At 36.3% G+C, this 18,326-nt stretch overlaps 1 long non-coding RNA gene across 2 annotated transcripts; it reads left to right on the forward strand.

Annotated features, from left to right (window-relative positions):
• Nucleotides 1-6,444: 6,444 nt before the first annotated feature.
• On the forward strand, nt 6,445-18,322 carry LOC306652246. Of its 2 annotated transcripts, XR_013761337.1 has the most exons (6): nt 6,445-6,724; nt 8,964-9,063; nt 12,373-12,453; nt 15,155-15,227; nt 15,607-15,715; nt 18,279-18,322. It is a non-coding gene; the product is annotated as an uncharacterized lncRNA (long non-coding RNA). The 2 variants fall into 2 exon arrangements; XR_013761338.1 differs by lacking the exon at nt 6,445-6,724 and having other exon boundaries at nt 7,053-9,063.
• The last annotated feature ends 4 nt before the right edge of the window (nt 18,323-18,326 follow it).

Here is an 18,326-nt window from a genome sequence, read left to right on the forward strand (position 1 = left end):
CTGTTGTAAGTGAATAAAAGGGCTGGTGGTGGGGAATGTGCTCATCACAGAGACTGCTTGCATCCTAGAATAAGAGTTTTCTCAAATGAGTGCAGCACAGGTCTTTCCAGTGTGCTGAGAGAGGGAAGTCTTCTGAACTTCCTTGTGACTGCAGCCCAGCTTCTCTGTTAGAAGTTCCATAGATCAATTCAACATAGCCAGATTGTGGAACCAACCTAGATGTCCTTCAATTGATGAATGGATAAAGAAACTGTGGCATATACATATACAATGGAATATTACTCCGCCACAAACAATGATAAAATTATGGCATTTGCAGGCAAATGGATGAAATTGTAGCATATCATGCTAAGTGAGATAAGCCAATCTCAAAAAACCAAAGGATGAATGATCTCACTGATAAGCGGATGATGACATATAATGGGAGGTGGGAGGGGTTAGCATTAGGTTAGGTTTAGGGTTAGGGTTAAGGAGGGGGGCAAGAATGGAGGAAGGAAGGACTGTATAGAGTGAAAAGAGGGGTGGGGGGGAAGGAAAAAAATAACAGAATGAATCAAACAATATTACCCAGTGTAAATTTGTGATTACACAAATGGTATGCCTTGGCTCTATGTAAAAACAAAGAAACAACATGTATCCCATTTGTTTACAATTAAAAAAAGAAAGAAAGAAAAAAGAAATTCCATAGACACATGGGGCACAGTGGTGTAGCCTATAATTCCAGTGACACAGGAGACTGAGGCAGGAGGATTGCAAGTTCAAAGCCAGCCTCTGCAACTAAGTGAGGCCCTCTGAAACTTAGTGAGACAAAATCTCAAAATTAAAAAAAAAAAACGGGGGGGGGGGCGCCTGGGGATATGGTTCAGTGGCAAAGCACCCTTGGGTTCAGTCCCTAGCACCTAAAGAAAAAGAAGGAAAAACATACCCTACACTCACTTGAGCATCCCCCTTTCATCTCCTGACTGTTTTGTCCAAAAATGGTCTGGAAAGTTCTTGGCATGTGAATTCTTCACCACAAAACTCACAGACAAACAACTATGGGGGCTGAGCAGCCTGGAACCAGAAACAGCCCAAAGATGTACAAACCCATTAACAATGGGTCATGATTGACCTTCTCCAAAGAAGGTAGACATTGGTCAATCAGCACAGGAGAAGATTCCCAGCATCCTTTAGTCCAGGGGCAGAAATGCACTACTTCACATCCCCTGAGACAGGCATAGCCAGGAAAACAAAGAACACTCAGGTTTGGTGAGCACATGGAAAAACTGGGAGCTTAGTACATTGGGGGCAGGAAGGACAGTTTGGCAGTCACCAAGGAAAACAAGGTGGACCTCCAAAAGTTAAATGGGCAACCACCAATCAGCCAGCAATTTCACTCCAAGGCACATACACATACCCAAAAATAATTGAAAATGGATTCTCTAACAAGTACCTGAACCTGAATGCTTGATTAGCCATACATACTATAGCATGGGTGAATCCCAAAAACATTATACCCAGTGAAAAACCTGGACACACAATACTACAGGTTGTGCAATTCCATGAAATCACCTCCATGGGCAATCCACAGAGACACAGCAGATTCTTGATTCCCAGGGTCTAGAGGGGAGAGAAATTAGAGAAATTACTTGCATGGGCAGGTCTCCCTCTCGGGTGATGCAAAAGACCCTCCAGGGTCAATGGTGTTCGCACAACCCTGGAGTGTGTTCAGCACTACTGAATTGTCACTTCAAAAGGGTTCCTTTTATGTTACATTCATTTCCCTCAATCATCAAAATAATTAAAAGTTGACCACCACCTGCCAGAACAAAGGATACTCAGCCTTGGACTCTAGCTCTATACCTACACCTGAAGTCTCCCTGGAGTTGGCCTCCCAGGCCCTGTCATTCTGGTCTTGAAACTCTGCTGAATGGTCCCACAGAGTGAGTCACCAAACCTGCTCATTCTTGGAAGCATTTTTGATAGGATATGGCTGCAGGTGCCCTGGATCTTTACAAATTTTTTTTCATATATCTTTATTTTCATTTCCCTCTAGAAAAAAATAATTCATTTATCAATTGAAGGGCATCTAGGTTGGTTTCACAATCTAGCTATTATAAATTGAGCTGCTATGAACGTTGATGTGGTTGCATCACTGTATTATGCTGATTTTAAGTCCTTTGGGTATAGGCCAAGGAGTGGGATAGCAGTAGTGTTGGCAAGGATGTGGGGGAAAAGGCACACTCATACATTGCTGGTGGGGTTGCGAATTAGTGCAGCCACTCTGGAAAGCACTGTGGAGATTCCTTAGAAAACTTGGAATAAAACCACCACTTGACCCAGCTATCCCACTCCTTGGCCTATACCCAAAGGACTTAAAATCAGCATAATACAGTGATGCAGCCATATCAATTCTTACAGTTGCTCAATTCACAATAGCTAGATTGAGGAACCAACCTAGATGCCCTTCAATTGATGAATGGATAAAGAAACTGTAGGATATATACACAATGAATTATTACTCAGCCATAAAGAAGACTAAAACTATGGTATTTATAGGCAACTGGATGAAGTTGGAGAATATCGTGCTAAGTGAGATAAGCCAAACCCATAAAAACCAAAGGAAGAATGATCTCTCTGATAAACCAATGATGATACATAATTGGGGGTGAAAGGGAGGCAAAAATGGAGGAAGGATGGATTGTATAGAGGAAATAGAGGGGTAGGGGGTGGGGGAAAGGAAAATAACAGAGTAAGACAAATACCATTACCCTATGCACATATATGATAACACAAATGGTATGACTCTACTTCATGTACAACCAGAGAAACAAGTTGTAGCCCATTTGCTTACAATGAATCAAAATAAATGAATTATCTAAAAAAAGAGGAAAAAAAAGTTAGCAAAGATAAAGGAATTAAACAATACTATCAACCAAGAGGATATAATTAACATTTATAGAATGCTCTTCCCAAGAACAGCAGAACACAGGCTCTTATCATCTGTCAGGGAACATTTACCGAGATAAACCATAACCTCAGACAATAACAAATTTCAACAGATATAAACCAATTCAAAATCATAAAGAATATGTTTTCTAATCATAATGAAATTAAACTGGAAATAAAGACAAGAGGGAACCCTACAAACATTTAGAAATTAAGACATTTCTAAACAATGAATGGATTAAAGAAGTCATAAAGGAAATAAAAAACACAGAATTTAATTAAAATTATTAATATCACATACCAAAATAAGTGGCATGCAACTAAAGCTGTGCCAAAAGGAAAATGTAGAGTCCTAAATGAATACATTAAGAAAGAAGAAAGGCCTCAATAATCTGCTTCTACCTAGAAAAGAATGTCAAAACAACCCAAAGTGAGCAGTAGGAAGGACATCATAAAACGACAGCAGAAATGTATAAAATTGAAGACAGAGAAAAAATACAGCTAAAAACTTCTGTGGGAAAAAACAAAATTGATGTCTTTTTATTTTTACAAAAATAAAAAGACAATATACATGTTTTCCTCAAAAATTTAAAAATAGAATGACCATATGATCTAACAATCCACTTCTGTATATATATTCAAAAGAATTAAAATAAGGATCTTGAAGAGATATTTGCACTTCCACGATCATTGCAGCAATATTCAAAATAGCTAAGATGTGAAAACCCTAAACATGCCTGAAAAGATAAATAGAATTTAAAAAATTGTATATGTGAGTACACATGTGAGCATGCATGGATGCACATGTACATGTGCATGCACACACACACACACACACACACACACACACACACACACAGTGCCCATGGGTTAAAGGGTTCAATCCTCAATACTAGAAATGGAAAAAGATAAAAAGGAGCATCCATGAGCATGTGACATGGTGCGTGAACTCTGAGGATGTTACACTAAGTGAGCCCAGCAAAAAACTTTAAATACTATGTAATTCCCCTATATGAGGCATCTGAAAAAATCAAAAGTGCAGATGCAACAAAATATTCAAACTCATAGAAGAAAAGTTTGCCAGGGGTAGGAAGGGGAGAGGAAGAAATGGAGAGTTGAAAGATCTCATGCCAAGAGTTCTTGTTATAGTAAAATAAAGTAAGATAAAATAGAACAAATAAATCGCTAATATCAGAAACAAGACAGGAAATATTACAGATCCTATACCCATTTGAAGGACAATAAAGTAATACTATGAACAACTTTGACAAATTTGATAATTTAGTTCACAAATATGGCAGCTGAGAAATCACTCAGATAACGAAATCCACCAACATAAAATAGATACCTTGAATAAGCCTATAACAATGAAACAAATGAAGTTTGTAATGAAAATCCTCCTGAAAGAAAAATCTACAGCCTACTTGTCTTCACTAGAAAATTTCACCAAATATTTGAAGAATGTATATTAGATTTGCACAATCTCTTTCAGAAAATATGAGGGAACCCTTTCCAACTCAATTCATGAGATATCACCATGAAACCCAAACTAAACAAAGAAAGGGGGTCGGGGTGGAGAAGAAAGAAAGAAAACTTAGACTCAAAAACCTTCTTCAAATATTTTTCTAGGGGTGTAGCTCAGTAGTAAAGCACTTGCCTGGCTTGTGTGAGGCCCTGGGTTTAGTTCCAGCACTGCAAAATACTAAAAACAAAAACAAACAAACAAACAAATAAAACAAAAAACGTCAACAAAATATCAGCAAATTCAATCCAACACTCTAAAAAAATTAGAGACCATAAAGGAGAGGAATTTATTTGAAGCATGTAAGAGTGGTTTGATATTTCAAAATCAATTAATGAATCTACCTCATCAACAAGCTAAAGATGAAAATCCTATAATCCCTTCAATTGATGCAGAACATCCACACAAAAACCCACACACAAACTCTCAACAAGTAAAGAACAGAAGACAATGACTTCAACTTGATAAAGAGCACCTACAAAAACTAACAAACATGAGCTTTAATATCACAATCATGGTATTTCACGATGGAAATTTGGATGCTTTCCAGCTAAGAACAGGAACAAGACAAGGGTGTCCACTCTTGACACTTGTATTCAACATTTGTGTTGGAAGTTTTAGCTCAGGCAATTAGGGAAAAAAAAGTGAAAACTAAAAATAGAAGAAAGAAAAAGCATGCTGATTATAAAACTATAAATGAAACTGTCCCTATTTGCAAATAACTACCTCATAGAACATGGAAAAGATCTATGAAAACCCTGTAATTAATAGGTGGGTTGAACAAGGTCACAGGATAAAAATGCATTTTTATATACTAAAAATGAGCATGCAAAAATTTTGTCTATGCCATCTATAATTACCTCAAAGAAATTTAAATGATTAGTTATAAACTTAACAAACATGTACACAGGGGCTGGGAGTAAATCTCAGCAGTAGAGTCTTGGCCTAGCTTGCTCAAGGGCCTGGGTTCAATCTGTAGCAAAACAAGAAAAAGCAAATGCAAAACACATACATAATATGCATGCTGACAATTAGAAAATGTTGATGAAAGAAATTATCCCAAGAAAATGAACAGTTACCATATTCACAGATCAAAAGCCTCAACACAGTAGAGCTGTCAATTCTCCCAAAAATAATCTATAGTTTTAAAGCAATTTCTATCCAAATCCTAGCAAAGATGTTTGTACATATAGGCAAGCTTATTTTAAAATTTAAATGAAAAGACAAAAGAAATAGAATGGCTAGACAATTTTGAAAATGAAGAATAGCTATCAAGGATTGTTTGAACTGATTCCAAAACTTACTCTGTAGCTATAGCAATCAAGACAGTTGGGTGCTAGTGGGGACAGATACATAGACGCATTGAACAGAGTAGAGAAGTCAGAAACAGATACACATGAATACACCCACTTGATTTTTGACAAAGGGGGTCCCTAAATTGAGAAAGGACGCCTTTACAACAAATGGTGTTAGTGCAATGGGACCTTCATAGGCAAAAAATATAGGCCTTGATCTAAACTTCATGCCTCTAAAAAATTAACCCCAAATAATTACAGTTCTTAGACTTAACGCCAAATTATAATCCCAATTTAAAAACTGGTAAATGTACCAAATTCAAATTTAACACATTTGCTCTGCAAAACACCCATGAGAAAATAAAAAGACAGCTACGGACTTCGAGAAAACATTTACAAATAACATATTTGATCAAGAATGAGTACGTAGAATACATTAGGATCTCTCAAAACTCAACAGTATATAGAAGCAAAAATATCCAATTTGGAAACGGGCAAAAGAGGTAGTAGAGGCAGAACCCTCCGGAGCTCCGCCCTCGGGGCTGGGCGGGCGGGCGCCGCGCGGGCTTCCTGCCCCTCCCGCGCTGGACGCAGGCGTGCGGAGCGGGCGTTCGGAGTCCCAGCGTCTGGAACCCTGGAGACCTTGGGCGGCGGACAGCCCCGAAATCCCGAGGTGGTTAACGCGGGTCCAGGGCGGCGGAGAGGAGGGGAGAGCGCTAGGCCACGGCGCGCGAGCCCGGCGCAACCCGCTGGGAGCACAGGGGCGCGCCGCGTGGCCCGCGGGCTCCCAGCGGCGGCAGAAGCAGCCGAGGTGCGGGGGCGGCCCGGGGTGACGCTGCGGCCCTTCACGCACTTCTCCCGACTGGCGGCGACTGGAGCTTCATCTGCTGCGAGAAAGAGGAGGTGGACCTGCAGGACTGCCCAGCGCCACCATCGCCTGCCACCTGGACCCGCGCATGTTCGTGGACGGCCTGTGCGGGTGAGGGCTGGGCGGGGCGGAGGGCGGACATTTGTTGCCCACAGGAAAAGGCGCGGGTAGCAGCACCGAGGTCGGGCCGCTGGAGGGGCAGGCGGCGACCCCGGGCACTGGCCTCCAAGGGCAGCTGCTCCTGGGGTGGCGCCCTGCCTCCCAGTTCCCTGAGCGCCTGCCAGCCGAGGGCAGCACTCAGAGGGTTTCGGAGGCTCCGCTGGGCCAGGGCTCTGGGCTGCTTCCTAGCGACGCCCCTGCGTCTGGTGGTTATTCGAATGGGGAAAGAATTAGCACCCCATTTTGCCAGGCAACTCCTGGTTCTCCCGGGGCGTTAGCAAATTGAATCCAGGAACATATAGAAAGTTTTTCAGCATGACTAACAGGGATTTAGCTCAGAAATGCAAGATTGCTTTACTATTCTGAAGTCAATTAATATAATATACCATAATTAATAAATAGAGGAAAATCCAAATTATGATTACTACAGTGGGTGAAGAGAAGATAATTGACAAAATCTAGCACTCATTCATTATAAAAACTCTCAGGAAACTGCACAAAGAAGGGAGGTTCCTCATCCTAAAGAACATCTATAGAAACACCTGTAACTAATATCATACTTAATATTAAAATAGTGCATGCTTCCCGCCCCATTCTTGGAATGAGGCAAGAATATTTGCCCTTTCCATTTCTGCTCAGTGTTGTACTAATTCTGACTGCAATGGAAGCTAATAAAAAGAAAGAAAACAGGGCTGGAAATGTGACTCTACAGCATTTGTCTAGCATGTGTGAGGCCCTGTGTTTGATCCCCAGAACTGCAAAAAGAATAAATGAAAGAAAGAAAACATTCAGATTGGAAAGGAGTAAGTAAAACTATCTTTATTTACAGACAACATGATCTCATAGAAAATCCTAAGGAATCAATTCTAAAACTAATAATTGACTTTTTCACCTTTGGAAATAGACCAGACTTGGGGTGGTGGGGGGACACTAAATAAACTAATAACTGAGGTTAGCAGCATCACAGGACACAGAAATAGACAAATCAATTACAATTACATAATTAGGTACAAATCAAGTATACTTCTGTATATTAGCAAGAAACAGTCCAAAAATAAAATAAGTAATTCCATTCACTATAGCATCAAATGGAATAAAATCTTAGGAATAAGTTTGGCAAGAACTCTCAAACAAAGTAATGTACAGAGAAATGAGCATGCTTACTTGCATTCTTCTTTTTTTTTATTTTTGGTACTAGGGATTGAACCCAGAGGTGCTTAACCACTGAGCCACATCCCTATCCCTTTTTAGTTTTTGTTTTGAGATGGGGTCTCAGTAGGTTGCTTACAGCCTTGCTGAGTTGCTGAGGCTGGCTTCAAACCTCCAGTCGTCCTGCTTTAGCATCCTGAGCCACTGGGGTTACAGGCATGCGCCACCATGCCCAGCTGTACTTGCATTCTTAATTCAATTTTGCCTCTGAATAACTGCATACAATTCATACAAACTTCTGAACTTTGTTTCCCTCATCTTTAAATTGAGAATTCTACTGTAGTATTACTTGCCTTACAGAGCTGTTATGAACATTAAAACAAAATTAAAGTACAAAGCATCATACAGTGAATAATTATAATAAATATCGCCCCCACGAGCTGTTTGCCTTCCCAGGTGTCTGGTTGAAGTAGTATGAAAACACATCAGGAACCTTGGCAGTTTTGTCACATGGTACAGGGTTGCCTGTTCTGTCTTTCTGCAGAGGAGCAGGAGCCATCATTTTAGATCCAGGTAGTGGGATTGTGTTTAGATTTCCAATTGGATCACTCAGTTTTACCCTGAAATCACCAACAAAGCATTTATTTTTCATGCCATGATTTACTCACTTTGTAAAAGGTTCCAGTTTTCAGTTGTCACCTTGAAATACCATACCGTGACACTTCTTCATGTTATAAAGTTTAGGAGGAGTTTTTGTTACACCATATTGAATAACTGAATTGTTTTTCAGTACTAGGGATTGAACCCAAAGTGCTTTACTACTAAGCTTCATCCCCAGCCCTTTGTATCTTTTTTATTTTTTATTTTAAGTTACCTAGCCTGGCTTGGATCTTGTGATCCTACTGTCTTAGACGTCCTGAGTCATTGGAATGGAGACATGTGCCATTGTGACTGAACCGATTGTTCTTTAAAGCTGTCATTTTTTAATATTTCAGTGTGTACCACTGAATTTAACTTTCTTTTCCTTAATTCTCCTCTTAAGGCTTTACGGCAGCCAGCTCCTGTTTCTGATGAAATTGAAGTTGACTTTAGTAAGCCCTATGTCAGGGTAACTATGGAAGAAGCCAGCAAAGGAACACCTTGTAAGTAGATACCTAATTATTTTGTTGCGTTACTAGTTTTTAACATTGTTGTATTTATCAAATACATACCTACTCTCCATATACTTTCCTCAAGTTTAATTAGAAAGGTAGCAAAAGTCATTTAGGCAACTGTTCTTACTTTTCCGTAAATTAGTAGTAAGGGAGGGATTCCTCCTATTTGCCTTAATGTTCAATTTGGGAGGGTAACTCCAGAGTATAAAATTTTATTTTTTTCCTTAGGATTATGCACTTATTTCTTGGCCTATTGTCATATCTGTGAGATATAATGAAACATGGACAATAAGTTATTAGCTTGTTTTGCTAATTTGTGGTCCTGAGAATCAAACCTAGGGCCTTGTACATGCTAGACAAATGCTCTACCTACTGAGCTACACGCACAGCCCCATGATCTTGTCTATTTTTATAAAGATTCAGATAATATCTCAATCTCATATTTTTCACATCATTCAGAATTTTCCTCAGAATCTTCCCTCATTGTGTCTGTCAGATATGATGCTGATTGATAGAGGACAAAATATCCCAAGTTGGGGGATATTTATCACTTAATTTTATCCTCAGTAGTAGTATAATTTTCCAGGTTTTATTTTTTTCCCTTTTGGTACTGGGGCTTGAACCCTGGGGGCTTTACCCCTGACCCTATCCTCAGTCCTTTTTAAAATTTTTATTTTAAGACAGAGTCCCACTGAGTTGCTGAAAGCCTTACTAAATTGCTGAAGCTAGTTTCAAACTGGCAGTCCTCCTGTCTCAGCCTTCCATGTCACTGGGATTGTAGGTGTTGCATCACCAATCCTGGCAATACTTGCTTTAATATTTTTAAAGCTCATACTCTTTATTTGTAGGCTTAATTTATATTAATTTATATCATTGTTTGATAATTTTTAACCACATAAATTTTTTAAAAAGATTTTTTGTAGTTACAAATGGACAGCATGCCTTTGATTTATTTGTTTATATTTATGCAGTGTTAAGGATTGAACCCATTGCCTCACTTGTGCCAGGCAAGTGCTCTGCCACTGAGCTACAACCCCAGCCCAACCACATAAATTATTAATATGTGTTCTGGATACTCCTCCTGTTTGAGGCAATTGGTTTTAGGAATCTTCATAAATAGAAACTTCCATGAGCACTTTGTACCTGAGTACAAAGTCATTTAGGCAACTATGCTTTATATATATATATATTTTTTTTAAATTCATTTTTATCGTAAACAAATGGGATACATCTTGTTTCTCTGTTTGTATATGAAGTAGAGGCATACCATTTGTGTAATCATACATTTACCCAGGGTAATAGTTTTTGATTCATTCTGTTGGTTCCCCCACCCCCACCCCTCCCACCCCTCTTATCCCGCTATAGAGTCCCTCCTTCCTCCATTCTTGCCCCCTTCCCACCCCCTATATGTGTCATCATCTGCTTAAAACCCACTTGATTGTGGTGCACTATCTTTTTAATACATTTTTGTATGCAATTTACTAAGATTTTGTTGAGAATTTTTGTACCAATGTTCATTAAGGATATTGGTCTGAAATTTTCTTTCCTCGATGTGTCTCTCTCTGGTTTAGGTATCAGATTGATATTGGCTTCATAGAAAGAGTTTGGGAGTGTTCCCTCCTCTTCTATTTCATGAAATACTTTGAGAAGTATTGGAATGAGCTCTTCTTTAAAGGTTTTGTAGAACTCGGCTGGGAACACATCTGGTCCCGGACTTTTCTTTGTTGGTAGGCTTTTGATGACTTCTTCTATTTCATTACTTGAAATTGATCTATTTAAATTGTGTATGTCCTCCTCGTTCAGTTTAGGTAATTCATATGTCTCTAGAAACCTGTTGATGTCTTCGAGATTTTCTATTTTGTTGGAGTATAGATTTTCAAAATAACTTCTAATTATGTTTCATATTTCAATTATGTCTGTTGTGATATTTCCTTGTTCATTCCGAATTTTAGTAATTTGGGTTTTCTCTCTTCTCTTTGTTAGTGTGGCTAAGAGTTTATCAATTTTGTTTATTTTTTCAAAGAACCAACTATTTATTTTAGGCAACTCTTCTTACTTTTCTGTAAATTATTCTTTTTTTCCAGTCCTTTTCTGTTTCTTGTACTCACAATGGTAAATACCCTCTCTACTCTGTAAATGCAGGGCTTGACTTAGACCAGAGAATAAGAGGCCATGATAGCCACAAATATTCCCTATATACATATGATACCAGTCTTAGAGATCAGGATTTGGTCCTTGTCCCCTGATGTTGAAGATTAAATACTTGAGAAACAACGAGGCAAGCATAGAAAGCAAGTTTTATTTAAGAAAAAGACAGCGATAGCATACTTCTCTGGAAAGAAGTGGGGCCCAGAGCTGGATGCCCATGGAAGTGGGTGTGTCTTGCTCATTTATAGACCCCAGAATCCCCCACCTTCTCTTATCTTCTTTTGTTTTCTTCTCCAAAGGGCAGGAAGGTGCAGCACAGGGGCTAATCATTAATAACTCTTTGTGCCATGAAGTGAGATCTGAAGGTTCCGTGTTAGTGATACTATGAAAATCCTCAAACTGAGTGGCAAGAAGTATATACACAATGGAAATGCATATATATTTCCTTTTTAACATACTCTCTTCCTTGTTTATTGTCTTTGGCTCATTACATGTCTTTTTTTCCCACCCAGAAAGTGAACAAATTTCAGTTTGATGTTTTACAACAAAAGTTCATCATTAGTTCTTTGTTAGTTAATCTTGTCAAAAATAAGATACATTTCTGCCTTCCAGGCTTCAGTGTCCACACGAAGGTGGATATTTTTATTGTTTATTAGCCAAAGAATTGCTTAAAAATCCCCTTTATATATTTCCTTTTAAAAATTTATATTACTGGAACATAATATAAAATATAATATATAATATATTGGTTTTCCTGATCCTGGAAGAGAATGGATCAGTTATGGAAGTAAATGACAGAAATAATATTGTACTGATGTGCATTAAAATGTAATGAATGTGACTAGGCCAAGAAGTGGAGGAAAGTACTCTGTGGGCCGCAGGATGAAATTCTGATCATGTAACACTGATTCATGTCCAAAAGAATTTCCAGAGAAGCAGTACTCTGACTTTGATGGGAAACATTTCAACATCAGTGGTCTTTCCCCTAATGGGAGGTGGCTTCCAATGTACAGTGGGAGCGAGTAATTATAATATCTTTGATGTAAATTTTTTTGAGACCTAGGAACACATGGCTTTATTATTTTACACCCCGCATTGACTCTTTTTTTAATTTTTACAGTTGCCATAAAGTGTAAACTCTATTTTCAGGTTGCCAGAACTTCTAACTTCTACCAATTGAAGGACAGGGTTGCTGAAACCAGTGACATCTGTGTTCAAGGCCTATGTCGGGTAAGTAAACTAGACGTTTACATATATATACACACACAGTGATTTCATTATATTAGTTTTCTTCTCTTTCTCTAACCAAATATTCCTTGTGTGGCTTCCTGGTACATTCTTGTGACTTCCAATAAATTAATTTTTATATCATGTTATCTATTGGAATGTGATTAAATTTGTTACTAGGCCATTCTCTGTCATTTAATAATGAGTCATAAAGCACCGTTTGCTGATTTTGTTTTGCTTAGGCAATTCAGAATCAAGATAAAGATGGTGTGAGCTCCCTAAAAAGGTAGAAACTGCTTTTGCTACTTTGATTGTGACCTGCTGTGGTGACATTTAACGGGTAACACCTTTGTTAAAATTCTCTCTCTAGCCCTCTGTCTCTTATTTCTTATGTGTGTTCAAGGAGTATCTTAATTGTACTAATTGTGTTTTGAAGTAGTCTGGCTGTGATCATGTGTTAAACTCCAAGGTCAAGAGAGACGTACATGGAGTGTGTGGTGGAGATAACTCTTACTGCAGGACAATGGCAGGTGTCTTCAGCAGTTCCCATTATGTTCAGCTGTATATTTGCTTCTAGTTTTCCCTTTTATTTAATGTAATAGTAGAGTACATGATGAAGGTATAATAGTAACACTTTGCTATTGTTTTCTGTGCTCTATACCCTCAGTTCAAAATGATTATGAAAGAAATACTTCCTAAATATAAAAATTACATCTTATACCAAATGTACTTTTAAATTAATGAATTCACCTTCCCAAGACAAATCTAATTATTAAAAATATAATAGGTGCATTTTGAGAATAAGAGTAAATTCAGTGTTATTTGACCAAGATGTATAAATAGATTCCTAGAGATTGAAGGTTCCCGTAATCTAAAATGTATATACTTAATGATTTTTTTTCAGGAAACTTGCTTTAAATTATTATCATTTGAACCACTCTTTTTTTTTTCATCTGGACCTGGTCTAGCTGTTGTGTTTGTTATTAATATTACGTTGATTGAAGGCAAAGAATAAAACCATTAACTTAAATAGTGGATCATAGTATCATCACATTTGATTTCTCAAGCAGTATCAGAATTACAGATATTAATAATTGATATTTGGTCTTGATTTCATTTTTAATCAAAATGGCTGTGAGAATATCTCAGATATTTTCCAGTCTAAAATTTTCTAGAAAAACCATTTTTTTCTTTTTTATGAAATAAAAGCAGACCATTAGACTTCCCTTGCACAAAGTGTGTTATTTACAGCTGTTTTTCAGCATTATATTGTGTTCATATGTGTTTGAACATGTGTTAAGTTATTGTGAGTTACTTCAATTAAAGAGGTATAACTTAAAATTCAAAGATTATATTTTTACCTATAAAGTAAGTGTAGAGCACTTCATACTTTTCCATGCTGGTGGTACTTATTAGATGATTTGACGTACTATTTTTCTAGTTGTTTTTATTCATTATTTCAGGAAAGCCACACACATTTGTTCTTCTATAATCAATGACTCATACTTATCACAGTATGTTGAAAAGTATATTTTTGGAGGAGGAAAACACGTATTTCAAATTAGGATTAAATAGTTAACCTTGCAAAAACTGTATTGTGAATTAATTGATTTGTAAATGGAGAAAAGTGTTGAAGTCATTTTCAGTACCTTAAATGGCATTGGCAACATTTCTGCTCCCTGCTGGTCACCTTTATCTTGTGTTTGCAATGTATCAGAATAGCTTTCTTGAAAAACTCTAGCAGATAGAGTGAAAGTAGTGAACAGGAATATTTTATAGTGAAGAGAAGGTGAGTTGAAATTATTCTTTAAGGTTGATAACCTACAACTAATATGTATGTATACTGTATGCAGACTCTTCCTACCATTTATCACATTATATTTAAAATGGGATGCCTTAAAGAGATAGAAAAATGCACTGCAGTTATATCAGGATAACAAATTTAAGCTTTTATAAAACTTCTACTTCTTAAGTGTATCCAATGTTTTAAAATTTTGTGCATGTGAAGTATTACAGTTTCTCTCACTTGTTTATTAAGTAGGGGAGAATCCTAGTAAGAAAGGACAAGAAAAACTTAGATTAGCATAACTAGAACATTTCCCTGAGAGTATTTGGATAACTAAGTAATATGAATGTTTCTGTCAGGAACAGAATGTTTCTGTGTTTCTGTTTCTTGTTTAATGTATATTTATTATAGTATTTCCCCTTTTTCTTTATTGAATTTGATCTCATAAAATAGAGGTATTACTTTTATTTTATTCCAGTAAACTTTTAATTTTTCTTATAGCTAGTTTATTAATAGACTTTTAAGAGCAATTTAAAATTGAGGGAGGTAGATAAAAGGATTCCAGATTGTTGGGGTAAATAAGTATAGGGATTCCAGGATATACTACAAACTAAGCTTATGAAATAGCTTGAGGTTTTCTTTATTAGTATTATTATTTCTCAGCAATGGAATTTACTGCTTACTGTCTGTTCACATTATCACATGCAAAGACCAATTGTATTGATATCTTCTGAATTTGTGAATAGCATTTGAAAGTTCATATTTTTCCCAGTAGAAAATCTAAATGCATTAGTCAAACTTAAAAATTTAGTCAAACTAAATTTAGATTTAGAAAATCTAAATGCTTAGTCAAACTTTAATATGCTAATTAAGCACTTAAGGTGCTAACATACTAATTTTATTCTACTTTATGTTAAGAATTGTATGCTGGACCTGGAGGTGCATACTTGTAATTCCAGTGACAGGGGAGATTGAGGCAAGAAGATTTCAGGTCAGCCTCAGAAACTTAGAACCTGTCTCAAAATAAAGAATAAAAAGGGCTGAGGATGTAATTTAGAGAGTCCCTGTGTTCAATCCTTACTACTGAAAATAATAACGATGATAATAAAAGGAAGAAAAAACAGAACTTTAAAAATAAAAAAATTAAGAATAGTTATAATTTAAGAATCTGAAACCCTATGTGCTTCTAGACGACAGCTGCTTTTTTCCAGTCCTTAGTAACTTATTAAGGTATTGGTTCAAAAGGAATAACCAGTTTCATTTTTTAAAGGTAAAATGAAATTAGAACTGACTATATCATTCATTTAGCAGTAATATCCTCTAGGACACCTGCTCTTGTGAAATTGAACATGTATAACTTTATATTGCAGATGACAATATTGTTGTAATGATTCCCACAGGAGCAACAAACATTGAAATTCTTCAGCATAGCTATTCTGGAAAACCAGAAGATGACAGTCACCTTGGTAAACATTTGTGGTAAGCAGCAGCCAATATGTGGTTTGTGTGCAATTTCATGGAGGTCTGAGGTTGGTGTGCATTCCTGGAAGGCAACAAGAATCCCTGGAGCAAACACAGTTTCAGTTCCTACTGAGCTTAGGTCCTCTGCCTCTGTACATATGTTCTTCTTAAGCTACACAAAATACATCCTTTTCAAAAGAAACACTGAATGAAATTCTGAAAATTTTTTTTCAATTTTCTTCTTCATAAAGATATTTTAGATAACCAAATGTATGTTCATTTAAAGTTACCTGTATATTTAGAATACAATTCTCCTCCTTTTAGCTAATAATAATTAAGCAGCTTTTTGGCATTTATATTTGGAAATTAGCTTTAAAATTTAGATAATTTTGCTTAGACACAACATGAAAAGAATATTTTACAAAACTTTTGCATCTGAGAAACATCTTAAAAGTTGACTTACCAACAGTTTACCATGCTGGAATAGGTGGTGATGTTCAGCTGATATTGAGGAATTATCTACTTCACATTAATAAAATATGAAATATTGGCCCAGATAATTAATACTTATAACAGGGAATGTGAATCTGTTATGAATAGCTTATTTCATGAATTATATTTGGCATTACCAAAGTCAAATGTAAAGGGATCAGCTGCATAATGGGTACAGGGAATCTTTTTGGGGTGATAGAAAAGTTTTAGAACTAGATTAAGGTAATGGTTGCACATTATGAATGTATTAAATGCTATTGAAGTGTTCATTTAAAGTGATTAATTCTGTGTTTTCTGAATTTCATCCTAATTAATGCAAATGATTAATTTTCCCAGAGAATAAAATGTATTTTGATATATTACCCTTTTATATTTATTTGAAATTCTTTTTCTTCTGCTAAAAAATATTAAACTGTGTGCATAGACACAGAAAAATGCTACAGTATATGTAGATAAATAATCCAGTAGGTCTCTCTAAGGTTCCAAGTGTACATTTCTGTATCTTCCTGGGAATGGACCACAGGTTTTGCCCAAAGTTAAAAAATTGGAAATGTTCATCAATAAAGTATCGTCCTTTCTAAGAAAACTACAAATGTAAAGGTTAAAGTTTAATTTGAAGTGAGCAAAACAAACATAAATTCACTAGAAGGGATTTTTTAAATGTTTATGAAATTTTGTAACTAAAAGTAACAAAATATGTAGAATTTTTTTCAAGAAACTTTTGTTTCCCTTAGAGTTAATGTAGCCGATGGTTCTTTAAATAGGCCTGTCTACATTTGATCAAGTGCAGATTCCTACACAGAGGAATTTCTTTTTCAGAGAATAAATTCAGAATGTTATTTGTTCTTCATTGAACTCAGTATAATATATAAAGGCAGTTAAACTAGTTCACATATACACAGAAACATGTAACTGATTTTGCAATGTTCCCTTCAAGATTGCTTTTTCAGAGGGGTATTGCATTTATTACGAAGTTTAGCATTTATGATGAAGTAAGTCACCTTTGTGCTTTTGGTGCAGTTCTCTGCATGTCAAACACATTTTTCCCCAAAAGGTTATTGTTTCACTGAGAAGTGTAATACTAGTAAAACAACAAGAGAAGCACTTGATTATTACAGAGTTTTATTATTATAAAGTTTTAAATATTACATATTCTCTTGAAAATTAAAAATAAATAGCATAGATTTTACCCTTTACACACTTTGTAAACATTTTCCAAATTGATGCTGATGAAGGGCCTGTTAAGGCAGAAATTTGTATTGATTTATTAGGCAATTTTGGAAACTGAGCTAAAAGTTTGTCTAACATCACAGAGCAACTAATTGAGACAACTTGAACTTAACCCACTTTTTGAATACTAAATTCTTTTGTCTTTTTACTACCACACTGTTGTGGACACTATGCAATTTTATATTTAAAAAGCAACAAATTAAGAATATATACTATACTGTTCTTTTGCATGCATGTATTTGATAGGCTTATCTTATTACCTATCAATGGGAAAGAGAGAATGAGAAAAGGCATGAATAGAGAAGGATATAGGAGTATTATTCTGAAAAGCTGATATTCACATATATTTCAACAGGGATAGAGTGCCTCTACAAAAAGATCAAGACAGGTGCATAGAGAGCGGTGTAGTCATTGCATAGCCTTTTAGAACACTGACCCTAGATTTTAAGCTTTGTACATTTTTTTCCAAGACAAGTATAAATGGAGTCTTGCCACAGTATGCTCTTTGTTTCCTTCTGTTGATGGCCAAAATTGGCTTAGCTGATCTGTCTGGTAGGGGCATGATTTCTTTCTGCCTGGCCACTTTGTGTAGGTTGCTCCTGAGACTCTGTACCCCTTTCAGATAGAAAAGTGTAGGGTGAATTTATTCTAATATCTTTGGTTGATGTGCTGAAGTTCTCCTACTTATAGAATTGATACCACACTGTAGCAAAGTAAGGTTTATTTCTTTAATATTATTCTTAATATCAATTTAAAATTTTATTCTTTAAATTCAATACAGGAATTTAAACAGTTAAAAAAGCATTTTCTGTACTGTTGACTTTATGGTTTCGTGAGCAATACATTTGTTCTTTTACAGCCCTATCTGATGCCTAAAGGAATTTTCTTTTAAATGGAAGTTTTAAAA

The sequence above is a fragment of the Sciurus vulgaris genome, assembly GCF_902686455.1.
Source record: "Sciurus vulgaris genome assembly, contig: HiC_scaffold_155_arrow_ctg1, whole genome shotgun sequence".
In the NCBI taxonomy this organism is placed as follows: domain Eukaryota; kingdom Metazoa; phylum Chordata; class Mammalia; order Rodentia; family Sciuridae; genus Sciurus; species Sciurus vulgaris.